The sequence below is a fragment of the Vicugna pacos genome, chromosome 19 (genome assembly GCF_048564905.1).
Source record: "Vicugna pacos chromosome 19, VicPac4, whole genome shotgun sequence".
Classification (NCBI taxonomy): domain Eukaryota; kingdom Metazoa; phylum Chordata; class Mammalia; order Artiodactyla; family Camelidae; genus Vicugna; species Vicugna pacos.
The window spans coordinates 16,707,565-16,731,510 of NC_133005.1; the positions used below are offsets into that span (position 1 = coordinate 16,707,565).

The following is a 23,946-nucleotide window of genomic DNA, read 5'->3' on the forward strand; positions in this document are numbered from 1 at the left end:
GAATGATTTAGTCAGTCAGGTTCAGAAGGCAAGTCCACACCAGTGTGGCTAGACCCTGGGGGTATCTAGCAAGTAGAAACTTCAAGTGCTTTTTCTGTTGGACCAGAAAACCAACATACCCAAGGTTAATTGTTCGCTTGGTTTTTCAGCACAAGGAATAGTTCCTCCTAAAATAAAAGCCAGTACATTACAAGCTTCTCTTCCAGATGAAAAAAGCGGTAACATGAGACTATTACATATAGTTCATAGTCTTGAAAAGCTCAATCCTTCCATTGACTCAGGGGAAATGTCTCGTAGATGGAGGTCAGACACTGTCAGACAGGATATTCTCCTGTAGGAAAAGGTGAAGTTGTTTTTGAAAATCAAGTTCAATTATTACCTGAAAAGAGAACAAAATAACACTCAGATTGTATTTGAGGAAATCCAAAGACAGCGAATAATTCTGTAGGTTCCCAAGAAGTTGCCCTAGAGAGAGTTCGGTGTAGTCGAACAAGAGTGTAAAGACTTACTGCAAAAATGCAGTTCCGTGTGTCACCCTTATCTGGCTTTGAATGAAAGAAAATCCCTTTTTGAGTAGATTAGATTCACTACTCCGCTCAACGTTATTTATTCAAATTGTAGAGTTGCTATGTTGTTGTTTTTCTCCCGTGAACGCAGAACACACCTTATTCCAACAGTGAAGAGGCAGAGATGCTGGGCTCTGGCTATAAATATTTTATTATAGAGACAGAGATCACAGAGGGGTGGACAAACAGCAGGGAACAAATGTGATGATGTTTTCAACTCCTCAGAGGAGGTTTATATTAACCTATCCCTGCCAGCCTGTTTTCTGCTTGGCTTTTCCACTGTCAAGCCTGGTAATGAAAGCCTTTTGTGCACCTAGAGTTTACCTGTTAGACAAGGAACATAGCATCTCACTGAAAGTATAAATTATCTCCATTCTAAAGTACACACAAAGGAAATGCTATTAAAAAGGGCACACCGGTAAAGATATATTTTCAGAAAGGAGGATCCATATTAACTTCTTGTGGAAAGTTCTATCCTAGTTTAAATAAATAAAACAGATTTAGAAACTCATTGGGCATTAAGTTTTCTCTGTATAATCCATTTTTTTTTCTCCTCTTACCCCCATGCCTCAGAATTGTCAGAAGACTTAGCCTGATAGGATTTAGCAGCTTTCATGATTCCATAACCCATTGGAGTTCCTTTGGCCGGAACTTAGCATTAATGAGGCCAAGGTCATAGCCAATTCTCATAGAGGGGAAAAAAAAAAGTTCTGTTTTTTCTCACGTAATAGCTCAGGCCACATATCAAACCTACCGTTCACAGACTTGCATTTCTTGTTACTAGTGAAGTGCATGAAAGGGTGAATGGTGTAACAGACGTTCTCAGATTGCAGGGCTGATGGTCCTGTTTCATCCTGGGTCTAAACCACTTTAAAATGCATCTGCTTAAGTGTTGTCATTTTTGAATAAGAGGAGGAAAAAATGTGCAGGGACTTGAACTGTTTGTTCTAGTACAGTTGATGGTAAGTCTTTGTTCCATTTTACATAAAATAGAATCTTTGCAATACAGAGTTATATATTATAACACATACATATATCACAGCCATAGAGATGCTTGTTTTGCTGGTAAGTCAAAATGTGGGTGAGCTATATATTTTTTTCAAATAATCCACAGGTGACTGGTCATTGTACTTTGGCTTTAAGAGCTTAAATTCCATTATCTACAGTGCTTAATGAAAACCAGAACTAACGTTTTTTGCTATTCACTGTTGGCCAGGTACTTTACACAGACCATTTTCATTTTACTGTAAGGACCACTCTAGGTTATAGAAAATGGCATCCATCTCCATTTTTCAGATGAATAAATAAATTTGAGGAATAATGAATTGACCCAAATCATGCCATTAATACAAGGCAGAGCCACCTCTGTTGAAGCCAACTCTTCCTCTAGAAGTTTGGAAATGCAAATATGAAATTTAGTTGGCATCAGTACCTCATATGAAGATGGACATTATCTACAGGTTCAGAGGGGAGTAGCTGTTATCTAAACATTCAGAATGGGTTTTTTTTTTTAGATCAATAGTGGTAATTTGGCTTTATCAGAGATATATAAATAAAGGTTTATTCGTGGGGTGTTTAAAAAGAAAAAATGAGTTTTAATGATGTTCTAGGCACATATTAAAGTAAGCTAATCGTGTCTTTTTTTTAATTTGGTTCTTTGCAGAATAAATCGAAAATCTAAATTTTTACAAAGTAAAGTCAAAGTAAATATTGGTTAATTATATAGAAAATGTAATATAATGGTACTAGTAAAGTATAAAAGATGCATTTAGTTCATTTTATTTTCCTGGATCAATTTATAAAATAAATTGAATGGTCTTATTGTTACGCAGTAGACCCATATGGTATCAATCTTGAAACAGCATTTTCCAACAAGGTAACTTATCTTCTGATATCTGAAATATATGAAGAAACTCTCACAAGACTTTAAAAGGAAATTGTGTCTGCTTATGTTTTAGCTGATTTTGAACTAAAGTAAAAGCACATAAGAACTGAGCTTTCAGAACCGTCCTTCTATTCCTTGTTACCTATGCAAAACATCGCTTTCTGCAAATCCTACTGATCCCAGCCATGGAAGTTTAAAATGTAGGGCATGCTTTTGCAAAGGTGATTTTACCAACAAATGTCTTTCCATGAACTACAAAGAAATCAAGGTTAAATTTAACCAAGTTTAAAACTTGTAGAAGTCATCTTGATGGGAAAATTTCTGCAGCAGTTTTAAAGCATAAATCTGTATTCCTAAGGAAGTCTCAAATGTCCTTCAAATGCATCAGAAAGTAGATATTTAAAGTGTGAAGTGTGATACTTTCACTGTTTATGTCACAAGGTATTGGCATTTTTACAGAAAATAGAAGCCTGATAAGTGTGTACATTGTGTACCTCCAGTTAACTGATGCATATAATGAAATAAAAGCAAGTGTTTCTTATATCCAAGGAGAAAAATGGAGCTGTCTTCTGGGAGCTGTTTGGATTGTCCCACAATGGAGAAGGTGGACTATCAACCTATAATTATTTTCAGGGAAATTTTCTTCAGGCTTGTCTGAAAATTGGATGAGCAGTGATTCATATCAAGCGAAAGAAAAGAACTGGGATCTGGAATTTGTCCTCTTAATAGGCTAGGAGAGAGTAACTGCTTTCAGCTCCTGGATCTTTCATGAAGCATATGAAATCTGCCTTAGTCTCTTTTTACCCTATTAATAGTGTTTATTTCTCACTCATTTAAATGGCAGTGCTGTACTGAACCATAAGCTTTGCATAGCATTCACCAATGTCTATTCCATTGGTCCTCATTACAAAATCCATGAATAATGTATTTTCTTGTGTTTTACATTTTTGTGCTTTTTGTTGGTGATTTTGTGGTTGGAGAGGGTCCCCCGGCATTAGTGCCGAAGTGCTCTCTCATGTTCCCAACTGCAAGGCAGCCGTGATGTGCCTTATGAAGAAAATAATGTTTTAGGTAAGCTTGGTTCAGGCGTGAGTTACAGTGCTCTTGGCTGTGGGTTGAATGTTAATGAATCAACACTATCTATTAAATAAAGTGCCTTTAAATGGAAACACAGGGGACGGTATAGCTCAGGAGTAGAGTGTGTGCTTAGCACGTGCGAGGTCCCAGGTTCACTCCCCAATGCCTCTGTTAATAAATAAATAAGCTTAAAATAAATAAATAAAAGCCCAAAATAAATAAATAAAAAGAAACTGTCACTTTAAAAAATAAAAAATAAAGTTAAAAAATAGAAACGAGCAAAAAAAAATTAAATGGAAACATACATGAAACCATACAACAAGGTTATTCATTGATGGATTGATGGATGTGTTGGGGCCAGAGGCTAGGAGAAACCTACTCCTGTATTTCCTCCCAGAGCATTGGTTCCACCTCCCTAATTTGGTGTTGGTGGCAACTTTATAGAGCATAATTACTATGAATAATAAGAATCAACTATTTAAACCTGTATAATTACTAGTTACTGGGCGAGGCCCCAGAGAGTCAAGGGCAAAAGTCTCAGTTCTGTCCACAGAGGGCTCGGCACCAGTGGGACAGACGGACTCATGGTGGAGTGATGAGAGAATTGCTGTGGCAGAGGCAGGCTGTGCTCTGGGGAGCCTGACATTGCCTGGGGGTGTCCAGGTAATAAGGTGCAGATCAGTAGCTGCATGTCTGAGAAAAGGATTGAAACAGTGAAGAAAGGGTGTCCAACACAGAGGAGAATGAAGTAAATGAGGTTACGGGTTTCTTTTTCAACAGAGCATAATGCTGGAGGGGTTTTGACTCGTGTTGGTACCATGTCGTTGCAGAAATACTCTGTGGCAAAAGCCTTCCACCTCTTGCCAAAATGAACACTGAGGAGAAATGAAAGGCACTGAAGAACGCCAACAAAAAGTTGCAGAACCGAAATAACCACACTCCTCTGGAGTCGGATTCCTCCACAGCCATCCTAAAAAAGGTAGGGGAATAAATTACGTTATGTTTTTTCCCCCTTTAAAATTTTATTTTAAATTATGCAGTGGTGAGAAAACAGAAAAGTACCTTTTTAATTCAACATATATCCATTGGGTGACTTCTTTGTGCCTGCAAATTGTTCTAGGCACTTAGGAATATGATACTGAATGAAAAAGGCTTTGAAGGAGCCAACATTCTAGTGGGAGGGGATAAGTAAAGAGGGTCAGCCCTCCGTGTCCGCAGATTCCGCATCCATGGATTCGATCCGTGGTTGGTTGAATCCATGAATGGGGAACCCTTAGATATGGAGAGCCGACTTCACTATGCCATTTTATATAAGAGACCTGAGCACCCCTGGATTTTGGTATCTGCAGGGGTCCTAGGACCAATCACCCTTAGATACCAAGGGACAACTGTAAATAAATGCAAAAGAAACTGGCAGCCCTTAATAATGTTTATGAGCATTGTAAGCAGGTTAATGAGATAAAGGATGATTGAAGGGCTACTTAAATTTGGGTGTCAGACCACTCAGAGAATTTTGAGTTGAATGATGGAAAAGAGCCAACTGGGTAAAGGTTTGAAGCCAGGACCTTTCATGTACTGTGAACCAGGATCCAGATAGACATATTCAAGGCTCGGAAAGCAGGGCTTTATTGCTTTGAGGGAGTATTTGGAGAAGCATGATGTAGAGGAAGTTGGAGAGACGTGGAAAAGTGTCTTAATTTCACTCCAGTGGAGACAGAGCTCTCTCTCTCTGGTGGAGAGTTATTAGCAGAGGAGTGAGTTTACATTATATTTTTTAAGGCCATTCTGCTCTATTTAGCTAAGGGGAAGGGCTCAGGACTTGTGGAAAACAGGGTGCTGTCACCTAGGCAAGAGATGATGAGTTGGCTTAGGGACATGGCTTCGGGGAAAGATGGGTCTAAAGTAGATTTTGGATCTCACTCAGCTCGATTAAACTAGATGACCATCAGTGCTGTTTATGAACCCCCAAACATAATTCTAATTCTATGTAGGGTATGATGTCATTTGTGTTTTGATGTACAATAGTCAAATGGTAATTTATTTTGTTGTTTGAAGGAGCAGCTTATGCTGTGTATGTTTGTGGCTTCTGAAACTTAGAAGGGCTTGATGTCACATTGTCAAAAGACATAAAATTCTGCCTTGAAAGCTTATGTTTAAGACAGCTTATCTTGTAACACTTGGAGACTCGAGCTTCCAGACATTTCTGCAATTCCTCCCTTCCTTCCTACATGGTCCCTGACTTCTGAGAACAGTGTTACTTTAACCACAGGAAGGTGGCTCATGTGAAGTGTAGTCTTCTGGTTAAGAAGGATTTAATGAGTTTTTAAAGGACTAGTGGCTTAAGTTACTCAGGTATAACTTCAAGACTAAAATTTTCACACTGGATTATTCCTAAATGAAAAATTAAATAAAAAATGAAAACATTATTTAAAGTTGGTGCTCTAAAAGATAGGAATATGGGGGGAGGGGTAGCTCAGTGGTAGAGTGAATGCTTAGCATGCACGAGGTCCTGGATTCATTCCCAAGTCCCTCTGTTAAAAAAAATCAGTCAATCAATCAAATTAACCTCCCCCCAACCAAAAAAAAAAAAACCAGACAGGAATATGTAAGGGATTAATTTTGAAAATATGCAAATAGCATATACACCTCAATATCAAAAAACTAAACAACCCAATCAAAAAATGGGCAGAAGACCTAAACAGACATTTCTCCAGAGAAGGCATACAGATGGCCAACAGGCACATGAAAAGATGCTCAACATCACTAATTGTTAGAGAAATGCAAATCAGAACTACCATGAGATGTCACCTCACACTGGTCAGAATGGCCATAATTAAAAAGTCTACAAATAATAAATGCTGGAGAGGGTGTGGAGAAAAAGGAACCCCCCTACACTCTTGGTAGGAATGTAAGTTGGTGCAGCCACTATAATAGTATGGAGGTTCCTTAAAAAACTAAAAATAGATTTACCATATGATCCAGCAATCCCACTCCTGGCATGTATCCAAAAAAGATGAAAACTCTAATTAGAAAAGATTTCATAGCAGCACTATTTACAGTAGCAACAGTCTGGAAGCAACCTAAATGTCTATCTACAGATGAATGGATAAAGAAGATGTGGTATATGTATGTGTGTGTGTGTGTGTGTGTGTACATACACATTTACATACACAAAGTGGAATATTATTCAGTCATAAAAAAGAATGAAATAATGCCACTTGCAGCAACATGGATGGACCTAGAGATTATCATACTAAGTGAAGTAAGTCAGACAGAGAAAGACAAATGCCATATCACTTATATGTGGAATCTAAAAATTATGATCCAAATGAATTTATTTACAAAACAAAAACAGAGTCAGTCATAGAAAACAAACTTACGGTTATCAAAGAGGAAGGGAGAGGAGGAATAAATTAGAGATTTGGGAATAATATACACACTACTATATATAAAATAGATAAACAAGGACTTACTGTATAGCACAGGGAACTACATTCAATATTTTGTAATGACCTATAAATGGAAAAGAATATGAAAAAGAATGTATGTATGTATGTGTAACAGTCATTTTGCTGTACACCTGAAACATTGTAAATCAACTATACTCCAATAAATTTTTTAAAAGATGGGAATATGTGGATTTTAGCAATGTTGGCCAGAGAAGCTAATGCTTTCCACAGACAGGGCTTCATGTTTTAGAGTGTGTGACCATTGGGAAAAGCTCACAGGGGAGCAGTGAGAGGACAAGAACTTACCCAGTGATCTTGGCAGGTGGGTCTAAGATTTCAAGAAGCCCTTGGTCACTGTTGGAACACAGACCAACCTCCAGTCTGTGTTCAGAAGAGTTTCAGTGGTAACTCAGCCAAACAACACTTTAAGAGTTCAGAAAAGACTCTACTTTGCGAGAATCATAACTTTTTGAAATGGTGCTAAATTTAGATGATGTGGACCCTTCCTTCCTCCATTCCAGACCCCTGTCAAAAGCCTTCAGTTGTCAGAAAAGTGCCTCAGTGCAGCAGTTATATAGTGTCGGGTAGTTGAAAAGACTCTTGAGACCCCACAAGTCTGCACATGAAAGCCAAGGATAGGGTCCAGCAGGAGAAAGAAAGTCCAGCAGACATCTGAGGGGACAGAGAATTCCAGGTCCAGCTCCAGGGTCCTTTCTCCAACACAGGATGTGCTTTGTCTTCTGGTTATGAACCACCAAGATTCAAGTGTCTCAGAGGAGCCAAGGCTCAAGTTTACTGAGGAGCATTTTATATTCCACAACTCAGGTAGCTAAAAGCAGGCCTTGTGAACAGGTGAACAGGTGCGACCAGTCAATCTGTACAGTTTCAATGAACAGCATAGACAAGCTGGTACAGGATGCCTGGGGCAGGTTTGGACTTTTAACAGCACGTTATAAATCACTAGCTAATACATTTCCCCTCTGTCTTGGCCTAGAATCAATACCATGGTTTCAGGTGCCCTTCAGGGTAAGCACAGAGCTACCCAAGATCAACTGCAAGTTAACCCTATCCTTATATACTCAGAAAATTGAGCCAGGACGAAAACATCCAAGACGCACATTCTGGGCTTGGTTTTGTCTTCACTGAGCTGGAGATAACTCTTGGGTCAGCTGGAGAGATCACTGAAATGCTAGGCTTTCAAATGAAAGTCAGAATTCCTGGAAGAAGTAACTAGATTCTGAAGCAATAAAGAGAAAATAAAACAGAAAGACTAATATTTATTGTTTTAGGTTGATTTCTCCAGAATCAGATGGTGAGACAAAAAGTTTGGACACTGGTGTGTATCTGGGGATTGATGCTAGTACACCTTTGCAGGGGAGTAGGGATGTGAGAAAAAAAGAGAAGAGAAGACAGAAAAGGTGCCTTATCCCTGCCATCACCAACAGGCACACAATCCCATTAGGCAATTCAGGGATACGATACAGAACATACATTGGATTTATCCTAACCAAGGGCACGAAAATTGGGTTCTGTTGCTACCCTCTCCCATCTGCCTTGGTTGTGGGCTGCTTCTCTGGGTGGGAGCGAAGGGTGTTAACTCCCTGGCACTGGTAGCCTGTCATATGTGTGGACCAAGGGACCTCTGGCAGCCAGAGTCCCAGGTGTTTGCCATTGGAAGCCAGCATCAGGTCAGCCTGCACAGAAGTGATGCAGGCTGAGGGGTACGGATGGAGCGCCTACAGTTTCTCCTACAAGGGGGACAGCAGTGGTGATGATCATGTTAATAGAGCTCAATAGATCATATTAATAGATGACATTAATTAATCATTTTTATTGAGTAACTCTAAGCCAGGTACTATACCAAGTGCTTTACTTACCTGTAATCGTTTGATTCTTATTTGGTGAACACTCACTCTGTGAAGATGGGGACAAAGGGAATGTATATCTGATCACCACACTCCTGCAGCATACACCTTACTCCAGTCTTCAGCTTATACGTGGGCAGGCACAGTTTAGCAAGGTTAACCAAAATCTCTGGAGTAACACGTTCAGGAAACTAGACTTGGGATTCCAACTCTGGTTTGCCTCCAAAACCGTCCTTGTAATCCTTAATTAACTAATTGATCATTGATGTTTTTCTGATGCCCATTTATTGAAAAGTTGGCAGGTGCTATTTAAGTTTTAAGATACGAAATACAAATCGCCCCTGTTTTCAGAGAGCCCGCACACCTGTGGGAGAGAAAGACAAGAAAATGAGTCGTGATATAAGACCATGAAGGAAGTATGTTGCGGCTATTAAATAAGATCAAGGAAGAATATCCTCTGTTTCCTCATAACAAATAACCCCATAACTTAGTAGCTTAAGACAGTAAGCTACTTGAGGAGTTCTGATCCAGGATAGGTTTGACTGATCTAAGGTAGGTTCGCTCATTTTTCTGCAATGAGCTAACAGATTGTCTAGGGTTTGGATAGTCTAAGATGGCTTCACTCACATAGCTGGTAATTGATTGAATGTAGCTGGGGCAACTTAGTTCTCCAGCAGGCTGGCCCAGGCTCACTCCCGTGGGCTGAGGAAGGTTTAAGAGAGTGAATGCAAGTGTGTAAGGTTTCTTATCCTAGGCTTGGAAATCACTTCTGCTTCATTATATAGAGCAAAGCAAATCACATGGCCAGCCCAAATTATAGGGCTGTAGAAAGAGATTCCACCTCTTGGTGAGAGGCACTTTCAAAGTCACATTGCGAAAGGGTGTTGATACAGGAAGGGGGAGATTTTTATTGAAATTTACCAAGAAAAGAAACATCTAGATTGAAGCTTACAAGGTGAGTTGGCGTTCCGCAGCCAAAATAAGGTAGGAAGTGAGTTTAAGGTAAGAAGATTAGAATGTGTTCAAAGACACAGAAAACAAGATGTCCCATGATGCTGTCAGGTGACCAGGAAACGAGGACAGACAGGGGTGAGGGGCAAAGAAGAGGCAAGCACCTTGAGAGAAAGAGAGCAAGATTAAAGAGAGGAAATACATAAAATGTACCAGAATTCAAAACAATAAACACTAACTTGCAGGCAGAATAACATATGTTTACGAAAAAGTGAAAAGCAAATGGAAGGATGATCAAAATCAGGTGGAGGAATGGATGGGTGGATGGATGGGTGGATGGATAGATGGGTGGACAGGTTGCTGTAGCATCATGGTGGGAAAAATGATAAGATTTTTCACTTATGAAAGGGTTGGTAGAATTTGTATTTGTTTCAGAGAGAGAGGGACTGATGAAGGAAAGAAGGGAAGGCAGTACTTCAAGGTGCTTGGAGAAAAAATGTGAGCTTCAGAGTGGGCCTGAATGTAAGAAGTTTTCAGCATATGAGTGTGTTTGTGGCTTCAGGGAGGTACTGCAATGATGCAGATGACATGAGGGAATGTCCTTCTGTGATGTACCTACCAGAAGCATGCTAAGCATAGTGAGTGGTTTTTGTGGAAATGAATAAAAGATTTTTAGATTATAGTTTCAAACCAAAATTCCAAGGCTCTAGACTCTCCTAAGGCCAAGTCTCTGGAGCAGGTTTCTGTAAGGCAGTTGGGCTCCATTGACATTAGGGACGTATTAATAGAGAGATCTGGGCATGTGTGTTTCCACTGGGATGTGTGTGTGTGAAATGATAATTTTCGGTTCATGGATTTCTTCACGCTGAGACTAAGTTGTGTGAATTAAATAGCCTGATTCTGGAGTTTTCCTAAGCTTTCATTGTTCTTCTGGTCCTGTGTGTTAAGTGTGGTGTTCTCCCAAGTGACCAGGTGCAGAAAATTCTAGTGTGAGGCTTAACAGGCTAATATTAGCATCTCCAGCTCCTTGGAGGCAGAATGGGAACTTGGCAGCAGAAGTAAACGCTGTCAAGACCCATGAATGGAAAACCTGGGGTCAAAATACCCACCCTTGTTGGCTTGGGGAATGTATTACTTTCATTCTTCTCTCCCAAATAATCTGTTGTTGATTCTTTGTTCTCTATTGCTAAAGAGTGAGATAAAGATGAATTTTTTTAAAAGAGGTAAAATAAACAGAAAATAACACAGCCCCCCAAAATAATAAATAACACCATCAAAGCTGACAGCAAAGATACAATATCCAACGAACACTCTCTGTGGATGTAATAATTGATTGGTTCATTAATTTTTCTTTGGGGAAGAGAGAGCCTCTGTCTTCTATTTCCCCACCCCCCCTCCAGAGGTAACCTCTATCCTAAATTTGTCCACCATTTACCAACTTCTTGCTTAAAAAGAAATTGGACCAAGCATGACTATATCTCTAGAAAAGGTTTTATTTTTGCTTCCTTTGAAGCTTTGTAATAGTGATTGCGGACTCATCTAGTCTGCAGATTGGCTCATTTCACTGAATGATTGTTTCTAAGATTCAGCCATGTTGTTACATGTAGCTGTAGTTAATTTTCATAACTAAAAAATGGTACATTGTGTGACTACATCACAGTTTATTCTCCTGTGGATTGACATTGCTATTTGCATTTTCTGCTGTTATAAAAATAATCCTGTGATCATTTTTTAAATATCTGCTGATGCTTGTGCAAGAGTTGTTTAGGGTTCCATACATAGGAGTAGTTTGCCAGGGTATAAGATATGTGGGTCACCCCATCATCCCAGTTTGCCTGGAACTGCAGAACTTCCTAGGATGCAGGATTTGCAGCACTAAAACCAGGACAGTCGCAGGCAAATGGCCACACGTTCAACTTTACAAAACAGTACCAAACACTTTCCCAAAGAGATGGTGGCACTTTACAGTCCTGGCCAACACAGCAGTAAATGAAAATTCCCCTGGAGACCCCATTTCCCCATGCTTGATGTTCTCGATGTCTTAATTTTTGCCACTCAGTTGAGTGTGAAATGGCATCTTAGCGCAATTTGAGTTCCCTGTTTTCTGATGAGGTTGAGATCTTTTCACGTATTGTTCTCCATTTGTGTTTTCCCTTCTGTGGGATCTCTTCCATACCTTCTGTCTTTTTCCTGGGGGTCATTTTGCAGGCACAGCGCATGTACCTCTTCATGGTCTCTTGGCTTTACCATCACCTGGGACAGGTTTTGTCACAGTAGCAGTAACGTTTTAGATGTTTTAGACTGAATAATTCTTGTCATGGTGGGGGGGGCGTCCTGTGTATTGTAGTATATTTAACATTTTCCTTCGCCTCTACTCACGAGATGGCAATAGTTTCTCCCAGTTGTGGCAACAACTAAAATGTATCTAGACATAAAAATATCTCTAGTCAAATGTCACCCTAGGGGACAAAATTGTACCTGGCTGAAAGCCTCTCACCTACATCCTTAGCAGCTTGCTCCTGTGGGAGAGAGAAGGAGCAAGGCAGATAAATTCCCTCTCCACTTGTCACTCTAGTGACCTATTCCATTGCATGTGTCCCTGTTCAGCATGTTTATAGGTGACCCATGTCACTTAGCAGGTGCATTTGGTATTTCTTTATGGTTTATGGTAACATAATGACCAGAACAGTAACATAGGACGTCTTATCCTTCTCTGCCTCATTTCTTTTGCTCCTCTCTCTCCTTGGGATTGCATATTCCAGGAAGACATTAGCACTTAATGCTTGTCCCTAGGAAACCCAGCTAAAACAAGTGGTTGTGGAAAGGATACCCGGTGGATAGGATTTGGGGATTGGTTTACTAACCTGTCTGAAAGCAATAGGGACCACATTTTTGTGCAGTAACTGGAGTGAGAATTAATAGCATCACAATTATTTGAGCTTTCTCTTGTAGTAAATTAAGATAAGACCGAGGTAGATGGTCAAGTGTTGGGGTATCTAGCAGGTGCTGCACTCAATGATAAGTATACAGATTGCAGAATAAGTTGACTACTTTTTACCTGCCAGAAAAAAAAATTAGGCTGAGGGTAGCTCATTGCCAATTTAAGGCATGTTCTGAAGCCAGAGGGCATTAATGGCAGCTTTAAAGGAGGCTTATCTCTAACCATTGAGCAGCAGGCTGTGATGAATTTCAGACCCAGGATCTGACTTTCTGGTTGGCAGAGCTGCAAAGGAACACACAGCTTTGTTAGGGTCTCCTGTTTTGGACTCAGGTCCCTGACCAGGAGGCGGAGACCCAGGATGAGTTCAGTTGGGTGGATGAGCTTGAGAACTTTGAATTCCTGAATTTCCCTAAATGGTCTTGGAAGGGAGAAGTGATCCCTTCTCCCTCCCAGAGAAGGAACAACCTTCCTCATCCACTGGCTGTACAAGGACCTCACCTGCAGCCTCCTAAGATGATTCTCATTCTCATTAAGATCTTTTCTCTGCCACTCCTCATTGCCTCCAAGCTGATGACTGTAGAGTATAACTATGTTTCAGCAGACAAGTAGCAGCCTTTGTCCAGGAAGAAGTCGCATATACACTGGAAAACTGAAGTACCTCACTAATGCGTGCCCTCAGAGCCAAGGAAACCCACATGGGAGTGAACTCTGAGTGTATGGTGGGCAGGGTGAGACCCACATGGAGCCGGACAGGGAGGATTTATTGACATAGGGATAACTCAAGATCCGGTTTTTTGTCAAGGACACGAGAAGCTGGTCCTGATGGTTTTCTAGAACAGTACTTGGAAGCCTGTATGCTGTGATGGCCTATAGCAAATGAGGAGAAAGTCCACAACTTCCTTGACCCCATCTTGATGAAGAGTCACATAGCTCAAAGGAGAGGGTTGTCAGGATGGATGTCAGGATGGCTTCAGATACCATCTGAGAACCTATCCCTTGGCTATGTTTCTGGCTGACTAAGAGGCCCAGAGGACAACCCCTTTACAAACAGTAAGTATTCTCTGGAGAAGGGTGCTGGCATCTTGAAGAAACTCTCAAAAAGCTGTCATCTTTGGGCTGCGTTGATGTTTGAAGATGCTGTCTGGGAGTCCAGCTCCTAACATTACTGGGAGGATGTGACCCAGAATAACACGCTGAGGATAGCAGCATGTGCTGTATGTGGCCAGGTGCGCTTAACAACCACAATTAAAGCCTCGATCCATAGGGATCTGACAGTGGCTAAAAAGCCTGGAAATCTTTGAGGTAAAATAATTGGATAGCTGACTGGGATGCTGCACAATTTGGAAAGTCAGGGGGAAATTCAAGAAAATATGAACCATGAAATATCATGGTCCCTTAAAAGTTTTCATATTTATTTATTTATTTATATTGAATTCGAGTTGATTTACAATGTTGTGTTAGTTTCTGGTCTACTGCATAGTAATTCAGTTATACACACACACACACACACACATTATTTTTCATTATAGCTTATTACAAGCTACTGAATATAGTTCCCTGTGCTGTACAGTAGGACCTTGCTGTTCATCTATTTTGTATATAGTTTGTATCTGCTAATCCCAAACTCCTAATTTATCCCTCCCCTGCCTTTCCCCTTTAGTAACCATAGTTTGTTTTCTGTGCCTGTGAGTCTGTTTCTGTTTTGTAAATAAGTTAATTTGTATCATTTTTTTTTTAGATTCCACATATAAGTGATGTGATATGCTATTTGTCTTTCTCTGGCTTACTTCACTTAGTATGATGATCTCTAGGTCCATCCATGTTTCTACAAATGGCATTGTTTCATTCTTTTTTATGGCTGAATTGTATTGCATTGTGTTTGTGTGTGTGTGTGTGTGTGTGTACCACACCTTCTTTATTCATCTGTGGACAAACATTTAGGTTGCTCCCATGTCTTGGCTATTGTAAATAGTGCTGCTATAAACATTGGGGTGCATGTATATATTCGAAGCCAAGTTTCTACTTCTGAATCAGTTCACAGGTGGCAAAGGAATTAGGACAGTCAACTCATGCTCATCTTTATTCCATTTTTAATTGTTTTCATATGTTATGCATAACTATTCTGTACCTATCTGCTAATTCTAATACATGAAGTACAGTGGGTGCAGAAAGCCAGTTTGTTATTTTGTCAACTCTTACTCTTGGTGATGTTTTCTCGTGTGTGGTAGGTGTTAGTTGATTGTCAGTGTGGGTATGTGGGAACCTTAGGGCCTAAGTCAGGGATGCTTTCCTATGGACAGTATTGCTTTGCTTCCTCTGAGTCAGGAACAGTTCTAACCTTCTTCCCAAGTTCCATTCTAGGTTCTGTCTCCAGGGCTTACTGCCCTGCCCTTGCTGTTCAAATGTCCTAAGGCTTGGTCTCCAGATCAGCGTTGTTGCCATGTTCTCTGAGGGCTGTCTTGCCTTTTTCGTTAGTTTATTCTCTATATAGATTTTCTTGTTTCATTTCTCGGTCATTTATTTAGAGGGTGAGCAGAGGATACTCAGGCATTTCCTTTACTATCTAATGAGCCTAACAAAAGATTTCATTGTTAAAATGTATCCAGGAGATACTTGCATTTTAGTGTAAGGAACCTTCAAATAATCCAGACAGCAAAATAACTGGCTCCTACCAGCATCATTGGCACCATGGAAATGACTAATGCAGTTAGCAACCGCCCAGTGCTCCAGTCATTGTGGAATTGGGTTTGGTCCAGGAAGTATTTAACTGAGTGGATCGGAGGGGCTGCTTTTCCTCATCCATTGTCAGATGTCTTCCCACATGGTTAATAGATGTTGGTCAGTCAACTGGCCTGTGGGTGTACATCCTGAGGGAAGTCTCTCTGGTCAGAAGAAGCAAGGTCAGTCGACTGCTCTCCACACATTCCCTCTTCTACATTTAATCCGTAGTTCAGCATATTCTGAGTGGTCCCTCATATATCAGCCATTTTGGGGAACCAGGCTAGGATATAATACTTTTATAAAGAATTCCACACATTTCAAAGTTGGACCTATAAAAAGACAAAACTCTAACTGGAACACTCTCATCTTCGGAATTGCCAAATCCCGTACTATAAATGAGAGAGGCATGGATGAATTTGACTGACAGGTCACAGGGTGGAGCAGGGCTCTCATGGTTACAGAGACCAGGCAGTGTAAGAAACAGTATGTGGGGATGGGCCCTATGCAAATGGGGACATGTGCCTGTCTTAATACAGGGTCCGTATTAACTCCTGTTTGTCATTGCTCTGTGGAAATGTAGCTCAGTTCTACCAGATACTCCAGTTTTTTAAAGAGGATTTTGAAACTGGAGTTTTCTAGTTTGAGATCTCTCAATTTTCAAACATTGTATTGAAACAAACAAACACAAATATGCAGACAACAAAAGAACCCAGTTGTGCAGGGAAACAACACACATTTGTAGGCAACTGAACTGCAAACTGAATCTAGCCTGCAGACAAGTTCAAATTAAGTGTGTAGCTTGAGATCGATCAGTTTCAAAATGTAAATCCTCTCTGCATGGCAATTTGATTATTTTGTAGCAAGGAAAATAACTCTTCTGTCTTATATATTTTTGGTTTTGCTTGCTTAGTTTTCTGCTTGGGGTTTTCCCCTTGGTGAAACTTAAAAGCTAGTGGGTGTTGTATCAACTAAAGCTAATACACAGGCAAAGATCATGTGTGTGTGTGTATGTGTGTATGTATGACAGAAAGAGAGAGAGAAACGTGGAAACAACTCAGAATCTCAACAAAGCTACACTAACTGGAAATAAGCCAAATGTTCCACAAGAGAATGATTTAAAAAAAAACTTCCTTTATTCATTCAATGGACTACTGTGCAACCCCGAAAAGATCACACTATTGAGACACTCAGTGACATGGATGAATCTCACAGCGAGTAAGTTGAGTGAAAGGAACCAGACACACAAAATAAGCATGTGCATGTGATTCCATTTATATGAAGTTCAAGAACAGGCAAAAAAAATCAGCGGTGATAGAACTAAAAAAAAAATTAGTTGATGTTGATAGAACCCTAGAGGACCCACAGGAGACTTCTAGAGCAGAGGTCCAGGTCTGTCTCATGATTCCAAGTGTGAATTTGTGGCTATAAACAGTTGAGATTTCTGCATTCTACGTGCAATAAAAAGTAAGTAAATAAATGGGTAGCAATGGTTGGTAATTAACTTAATGGTTTTGCAGCTCAGGGATGACCTCTGAGCAATTTGAAGGAAGTATTCAAGGATGCCTGTTTTCACAGGTGTGAGTGGACTGGTGCTTGAAAACTAGTTCTTCCGCTTTCTCTCCAGCATGAGATGTCTGCATGGCAAATGCACATATGTAAAGGTGAAGGTGATCTCCTACCCCATGTGACATGAGGGTCCAGTTTTTCCAAGTCTTCTAGGTTCCCTGCCTGTGAAATACAAGCCACCATAGAAACTGAGAGTTTCCTATAAAACCTACCAACCTTGAAGAAGTGGTGCTTTGAGGAGCATCACTTAAGTACACTGACCCCCCATTTTACCCTGCAGCATCCTAGTCTCTGCACATGGGAAACAAATGCATAGCAGAGTAACCCTCCTCCATACATTCACAGGCTTACTATTTCTTTAAAGTTTCCCAAGGAACAGTCTCAGGGGAGGAAAATAAGCACCCCAGTCTGTTTCTCTGCTACTAGAAAGTTGAGTCACCATACAGATGGTCTCTCCTGCCCCCGGGACTGGTAAGTGAGGCCCCAAAAAGAAGCAGTCGGGAAGGACCTAAAAGATCACTCAGCCTGTTTTATTTGGCATCTGCTCTTTAAGGCTGAAAGTGAGCCAAAGACGGAAAGTCTGCGGTAGAAACCAAAGGAATAACTGGAAAAGTGGGAGCATACACTGAGCCCTTAGCCAGGAGGGGCTTCTGAGGACATAGTCAAGACTGTGGATTGCAACACACATGTAGGTAGTAGTTGTTTGTTGTAGCTTTTTGCTTATATGGCATGAAATGCAGGAAGGAGGGATCTGGTACAGGGGATGCAGAGAAGGATGTTGCGTCATCACAGCCTGCAGATGACATTCTCACCTGCATCGCTAAGGGCACTGTTCCTAATTAAAAGTCTCAGTTACATCCACAGATGATACTCAAAACATGAAACAACTTAGAATCTGTGTCAAGCGAGCGCTTAACTTGTTTGTCTAATATAAGGAAGAGAGGGAAAACTGGAAAATGGTCTTAATCTCAACTTCCAATTATCCCTACTACTATTATTTTTAAAGGCAAGTTAAATCTCATTACAGTAAGCTTCATGGGAAACTGGGCATCTCAGCCCGTGGAACTTTCATTTGGCAAAACCAAAGGTACCTGACTTGGAGGTCAGATGCCCTCAGTCATTTTTAGCTGCATCCCTTCCAGGCTGCAGTGCAGTCTTGAGCTCACTTCGTAACTTCTCTGAGCCCTGAGGGAAGCAAAGTGAAAACACTTTGTCCATCAGTTCCCTAAGTTTGGTATGAAAGAAAGTGAGAGGCACCTGGGAACGTAAAAAATGTCAGGTGGACAGAAGGTACCATCATTACTACTCCTGTGACTTAGGAAGTGTACCGAATGTCATGTCTGTAAACGTTCCTTGATGAAATGTTTTCACAGGTGTGAGTGGACTGGTGCTTGAAGACTAGTTCTTCATTTTTATTGGAAAGGGAAGCGAGTATCTTTAGGTGTAGAAGGATAGCTAAAGAGCCTGTATTTTAATGGGGAAAAAAGAGATGTGCAGTTATGATAGAAAATACTGGGTTTTCTTCTAGCTCCTATCTCTTTCTGGCTGACTGAATGGTCTTAGCTCCGTGGACCTGTTTTTTTTGTTGTTTTTTTTTTAATTTCTAAAATACAAATGCCAGCATATACCACCCTGATCTAGCTAAGAAGACTGTTGTAAATATCAGAGGAAATCGTATGTGTAAAAGGGACTCAAAAGTACAAAATAAGAGACTGTACAGCTGGGAGTTTATACTACTTTTCCCCTTCTCTTCTCAGAACGGTTTCTAACCGACATGTTGAGGGTTCTGAGAAGATTAATCAAGCCATCTATCCCTCTTGCCATTCTACCTGAATTTTTTCTTTTTTTTTAAATCCTAATAAATATAGTAACGAGCAAAGGCATTTGCATGCGTCAGAATCCCCATGATGGTCAATGTTCTCACATCATGGGCTGTTGTCAAGAAGTTGAAGGCACTTTATGGCCGATGTTTTACTGTCTCAATGATGACTGTAGTTGAGAAAAGCATGTAATAATTTATTGTTTAAGTGAGGGCTGGTTTGAGAGTAGAAAGGAGAGCTATTCATAATGGTGCTAGGACAGCAATCATAAACTAGGACAGTTCTGAGCCGAAAAAAAAAAAAAAAGAAAAAGATTTAAAAGCTTCCCTGTTAAGTCAAGTCATAATTTTGTCTAGTATGTCCTACTCACTAAGCCAGGCGTGGGAAAGATTTTTAAAGACAGTCAAACTGAGTGTATGCCGTGGTCTGGCCTTCAGGAAGCCAAGAAGCAGCTTATGAAATGCAGTGATGCAAAAAGAACACTTGAGAGGCATCATGTTAGCAAGTGTTGGATTGAGTAGGGTGAAAGTGTGGAGACTCAGACATCCTTGAGTTTCTGGGGAGCCTTTCTGGGAGGGGAAGCTTTAGCTGGGTGGAAAAGATGGGTTGGGATCTCAGTGGATGTGGAGAAGCCAGAGTGGGAGGCATTCTAGGTAAGCAGGGTATCCTGGGTCAACACAAAAATGGATACATTTTCCTGGCCGCATGTAAAAGGGAGAGAGAAGGCTGTAAAGGAATTTTAAAAGGATGAAATTTAGCCTTTCAACAAATATTTATTGAGCATTGATTCCTAAATGCCAGGGATATAGAGTGAACAACAAAATCCTTCTTCTTACAGAATTAACATTCAAATGTATCTTAAGAACTTTCTTAAAATCGATATCTCCTCCATACTCCTCCTCCAGCTTTTAGATGGCAAGAAAGAATAGGGAATTTGGAAAGAAGGGGAATGCTACTGGAAGAGAAGAAATCAGAATGATTCAGTTCATGTTTTGTTAGAGTAATAAGGGAACCCCAGCCACTGAGCTAACCGATCTTCCTAAACCAGAATTTGAGATGCAGACAGGGTTTTTATCAAGCATCCATCCATCCATTCATTCAACAAACATTTATTGAGACCCTCCTAGGTGCCTGGCACTGGGCTACTGGGGACCCAGTAGTGAGAAACCTGGGGAAAGCTCTTTGCCTTTAAGGAGTCCTTAATCTCATAAAATTGAGCTTTTCAAGATCACATATCCCAAGCTAAAGAGATGACTTTTTTTTAATAAAGGCTCTTTAAGCACCTTTTTATATTTTCACTTTATTAATGCAGAGCTCATAAGGGGAAAATAGTTATTCACTTTTCTCTATAATACAGTTTCCTTGCTCTGATTATTACTGTGTGGGCCCAAGTCTTCACTCCTGCAAATTTACTAGATGCCTGTGGCAACTGGGAATCATTGACAAACGAAAAGGAAACTCTCCCACGTGTCTGTTGCAGAGAGTAGGAGACCATGTGTCATGTTACAAGAGGGCTCATTTGGAAGATGTGGGATGATGACCCGACCATGAGGCTGCCCACGCCCCCACAATGACTCAGATAACACAGTATATTTGTAATGTTGTAATACAAAGTTAATGTCATTGTGTAAAACAGAAATGACCCTGTTAGTCATAGAGCTTTGGAGCACACATCAAAAGCACAGCAACACAGATGGTGAGACCTACTCTTAGAGATTCTGATTCAGAAAGGCTGGGGCAGAGCTGAGAATTTGCATTTCTAACAATTCCAGGTGATGCCTGTGGTGACCATCCAGAGGCTATGTGTTGAGAACCATTGCGTATTCCTTCTATATGACTATAATATGCATATAAAATCGGTTGGTCTGTCGATATATAGATTACGATGGTTATGAAAGCGGCCATTGTATTCACATAACTGACTACGACTGGGTTGCCCATTGTGGTAGCCACCTGGCAAGTGTGGCTCTTGAATTCTTGAAAGGTGGCTATTGCCATGTGTTGAAATAAAAATATTTTGGATCTCTTATGTTAAATAAAATATACTGTTAAAAATAAGTTGGCCTGATTTTTTAAAGTTTTAATGTGGCTGCTAGGAAATTTAAAATTAAGACATGTGGCTTGCATTATATTTCTACTGTTCGGAACTGGTCTGTAAAGCTTTTCCAAATGTGTATGCAGAGGGTTTGGAGTTTTTTGTTTCTAGAATTTGGAATTTTTTTCAGAACTTAAGAGTTACCAGCAGAGGAAAAGAAGATACTGTGTTTTTTTGTGTATAGATAAATGATGTACTTTTCAGCAATGCCCTTTTCATTCAAATTATTTTGAATAACACTTAACAAGATAATGTTCACAGAGATTTTGTTTTCAATCAATGCTTGTCCATCTCCATACCATAATTAATGTTGGATCAATTTCTCATGAGTTTTCTTTATCCCTTGGGGTTGCTGAGAAATGCTCACCTTCAGAAGCAAAGGCTATAAATGGCCACTGAACTTCCCTCCTTTGAATGCATTTGGACCCCTTTTTCAATGTACATAAATCAGTTACAGATGGATTGTAAACCTCAGCTTAGGAGAATATATTCATGATCTTGGTGAAAGCAAAGACTTTTAAAACAGGACACGAAATATAATAGACACAATGAAAAGATATTTAAATTGGACTAATTAAAATTTCATGTGTTTATTAAAAGCATTATTAAAAGTGAAAAAAATCATTGAGTGAGTAAATATTTAAATACATACGTTCAACAAAGGACTTTCATCCAGAATTTATAAAGCGCTCCATCATGAGTAAGAAACATGGAGAGAATCCAATGGGAAAATGGGCAAGAGACTTGAACAGATATTTCATAAAGGAGCCAACACATTTGAACAGTGCTCAGACTATTTAATCGTCAGGGAAATACAAAATAAAACCACAATGAAATGCCACTCCACACCCACCAGCATGGCTATAACAAGAAAGACTGACAACAGAAAGTGTGGATGAGGATGTAGGCCATGCATAAGCTGCTGGTAGGAGTGTAAATTGTGTAACCACCTTGGAAAGTTGATTGGAACTATCTACTGAAGCCAAATAAACACATAACTTTGACCCAACAATTCCACTCCTAGGTCTACATGTGCCCACCAATAATGCATTATGTGTTTTGTTCACCACAAAACAAGTACTAGAACATTCATGGCATTATTTCTGATAGTCCCAGGCTGGAAACCACCAAGATGGTCCATCCACAGGAGAGTGAACTTATAAATTGTGGTATAATCACACGACGGAATGCTAGATAGCAAGGGGAAAGAGTGTGCAACGTGGATAAATCTCACAACTGTGGAATCACAGATACTCGATCTAAAAGAATACATGTGGTGTGATTCTACACATAGAAAGTTCAAAATCCAGCAGAACCAATCTCTTGGGAGAAGTCAGGCTTACAGTTTATCTCTGGTGCAACAGCTGATTCCGGCACAGCTGGAGGGAGGTTTCCAGCTCTTTTCTCCTTGATGGGCACTGTGGTTTCAGGAATGTGTTCCTTTGTGAAAACTCATTACGCTGTACCCTTGTGATTTGTGTGCTTTCCTGTATGTGTACTATAGTCCAAAAAAACACTTTAACAGAAAGAAGAGGAAAGTCAAAGTCAACACCCATGGCTGCTCCCAAAAGAAACTTACCTCCATAAAACACATACACACACAATAACCATAGCTGTACCTCACAACTTATAACTATAGATTGCAAAAATAAATAAACAAAAAAATAAAACTATAGGTTGCAATTGGCTTAGTGAAATTGTTTAATATAATGAGGATTTTGGAACTGTCAGTTCACTTAAATTTCTCACTAAACACATATCATTGAAAATAAAAAATATAATAATAACCATTGAATTGTAGAACCTTAAGTGAATTCCATGTTCAATCAGATATCATGTAGCTAACAGAGATCTTATATGATTCAACGGTCCTAAAAAACCTAAAAAGTAAAGGATCTTGATGGCAAGCATATTCTAAAGATCACAAGACTTGAAAAATTCTAAATGATTCCACGTATTTTTGACAGTCATAAATTAATCCAACTGTCGTCCAATTATTTCCATTGGATTTAAATGGTAAATTATACATAGGCATTATTTTAGAAAGTATGATTTGTTCAACACAGCCTCTTCCAAAGCCTTCATGAGCGTACTGATGTTTTCTTCCCCAGGAGGAAGTTGGTCTTAATGCATATTTTTATAGAGCACTAATTAACTGAAAATTATATGACTCAAAAGTCATTTGCTCAAACTTTGGGTTTTTATAAGTGTATGACTGCAGTATAGCAACATGTAATATCCAGGCATGGCTACTCTGAAATGCTACATTATTGACATGACTCCACTAATTGAGTGTGTTGTATGCCTCTTTGAGTTAGAAATGAGTGTAATTACTCTTCTTTGGCTTTATTAAAATTGCAGTTTGAGGGGGGGTATGTGAGTGAGAGGCAGAGACACAGATGGGGAGGGAGGGAGGGAAAGATGGAAATGGAGGGGTAGAGGAAAGATGGAGAGGGAAAGAATGGAGGTAAAGAAGAAGAGGGAAAGAAACTTACCACTATAATTAATCAGATTCTCATTTCTTCATTGACTTCCTCATTTGCTGGGATTCAAAAGTCAAATCAATTTTTCCTTGCCATGCTGTGTTTCAGAGCAGTGCTTTAAATAAATGTCTTTTCCCACACTTAGATTATCAAGAATAATATCAGATTTATAAAGAATGAGGCTTCTATCCCTTTTCTGAAAAAGGAATATCAATTGGCTTCACAAATGGTCAATTACATTCTTTCATCATAAAGGATTTATTTGTCATTCAGAGGCCCAGATATGAATTCACTCAAATTGCATGGTACATAGAACAAGACAGAAATGTGTTACAGTATTGATCCATGATTTGCTGGTAAGGGAGGAACTGGCATTGCTTTTGTTAATAAACCTATGAGACGGACTTTTTGTTTTGTGAGTTTGTGTGTTGAGGGGGGGAGGTTTCGTTTGTTTGTTTCTTTGTGTTTTGTTTTGTTTTTTAACGAAGAACTAATTCAGTACTTGACTGCCAGGTTTACACAGCTGC

At 39.8% G+C, this 23,946-nt stretch overlaps 1 protein-coding gene across 2 annotated transcripts in view; it reads left to right on the top strand.

Annotated features, from left to right (window-relative positions):
* The window catches only part of PAK5 (p21 (RAC1) activated kinase 5), a 248,165-nt gene that overhangs the window by 103,935 nt on the left and 120,284 nt on the right, over positions 1-23,946 (top strand). For both annotated transcript variants that reach the window (XM_072943556.1, XM_072943555.1), the window contains one exon: positions 4,359-4,507. The gene's annotated coding sequence lies outside the window, so the exon portion shown is untranslated. The remainder of the gene's footprint in view (positions 1-4,358; positions 4,508-23,946) is intronic.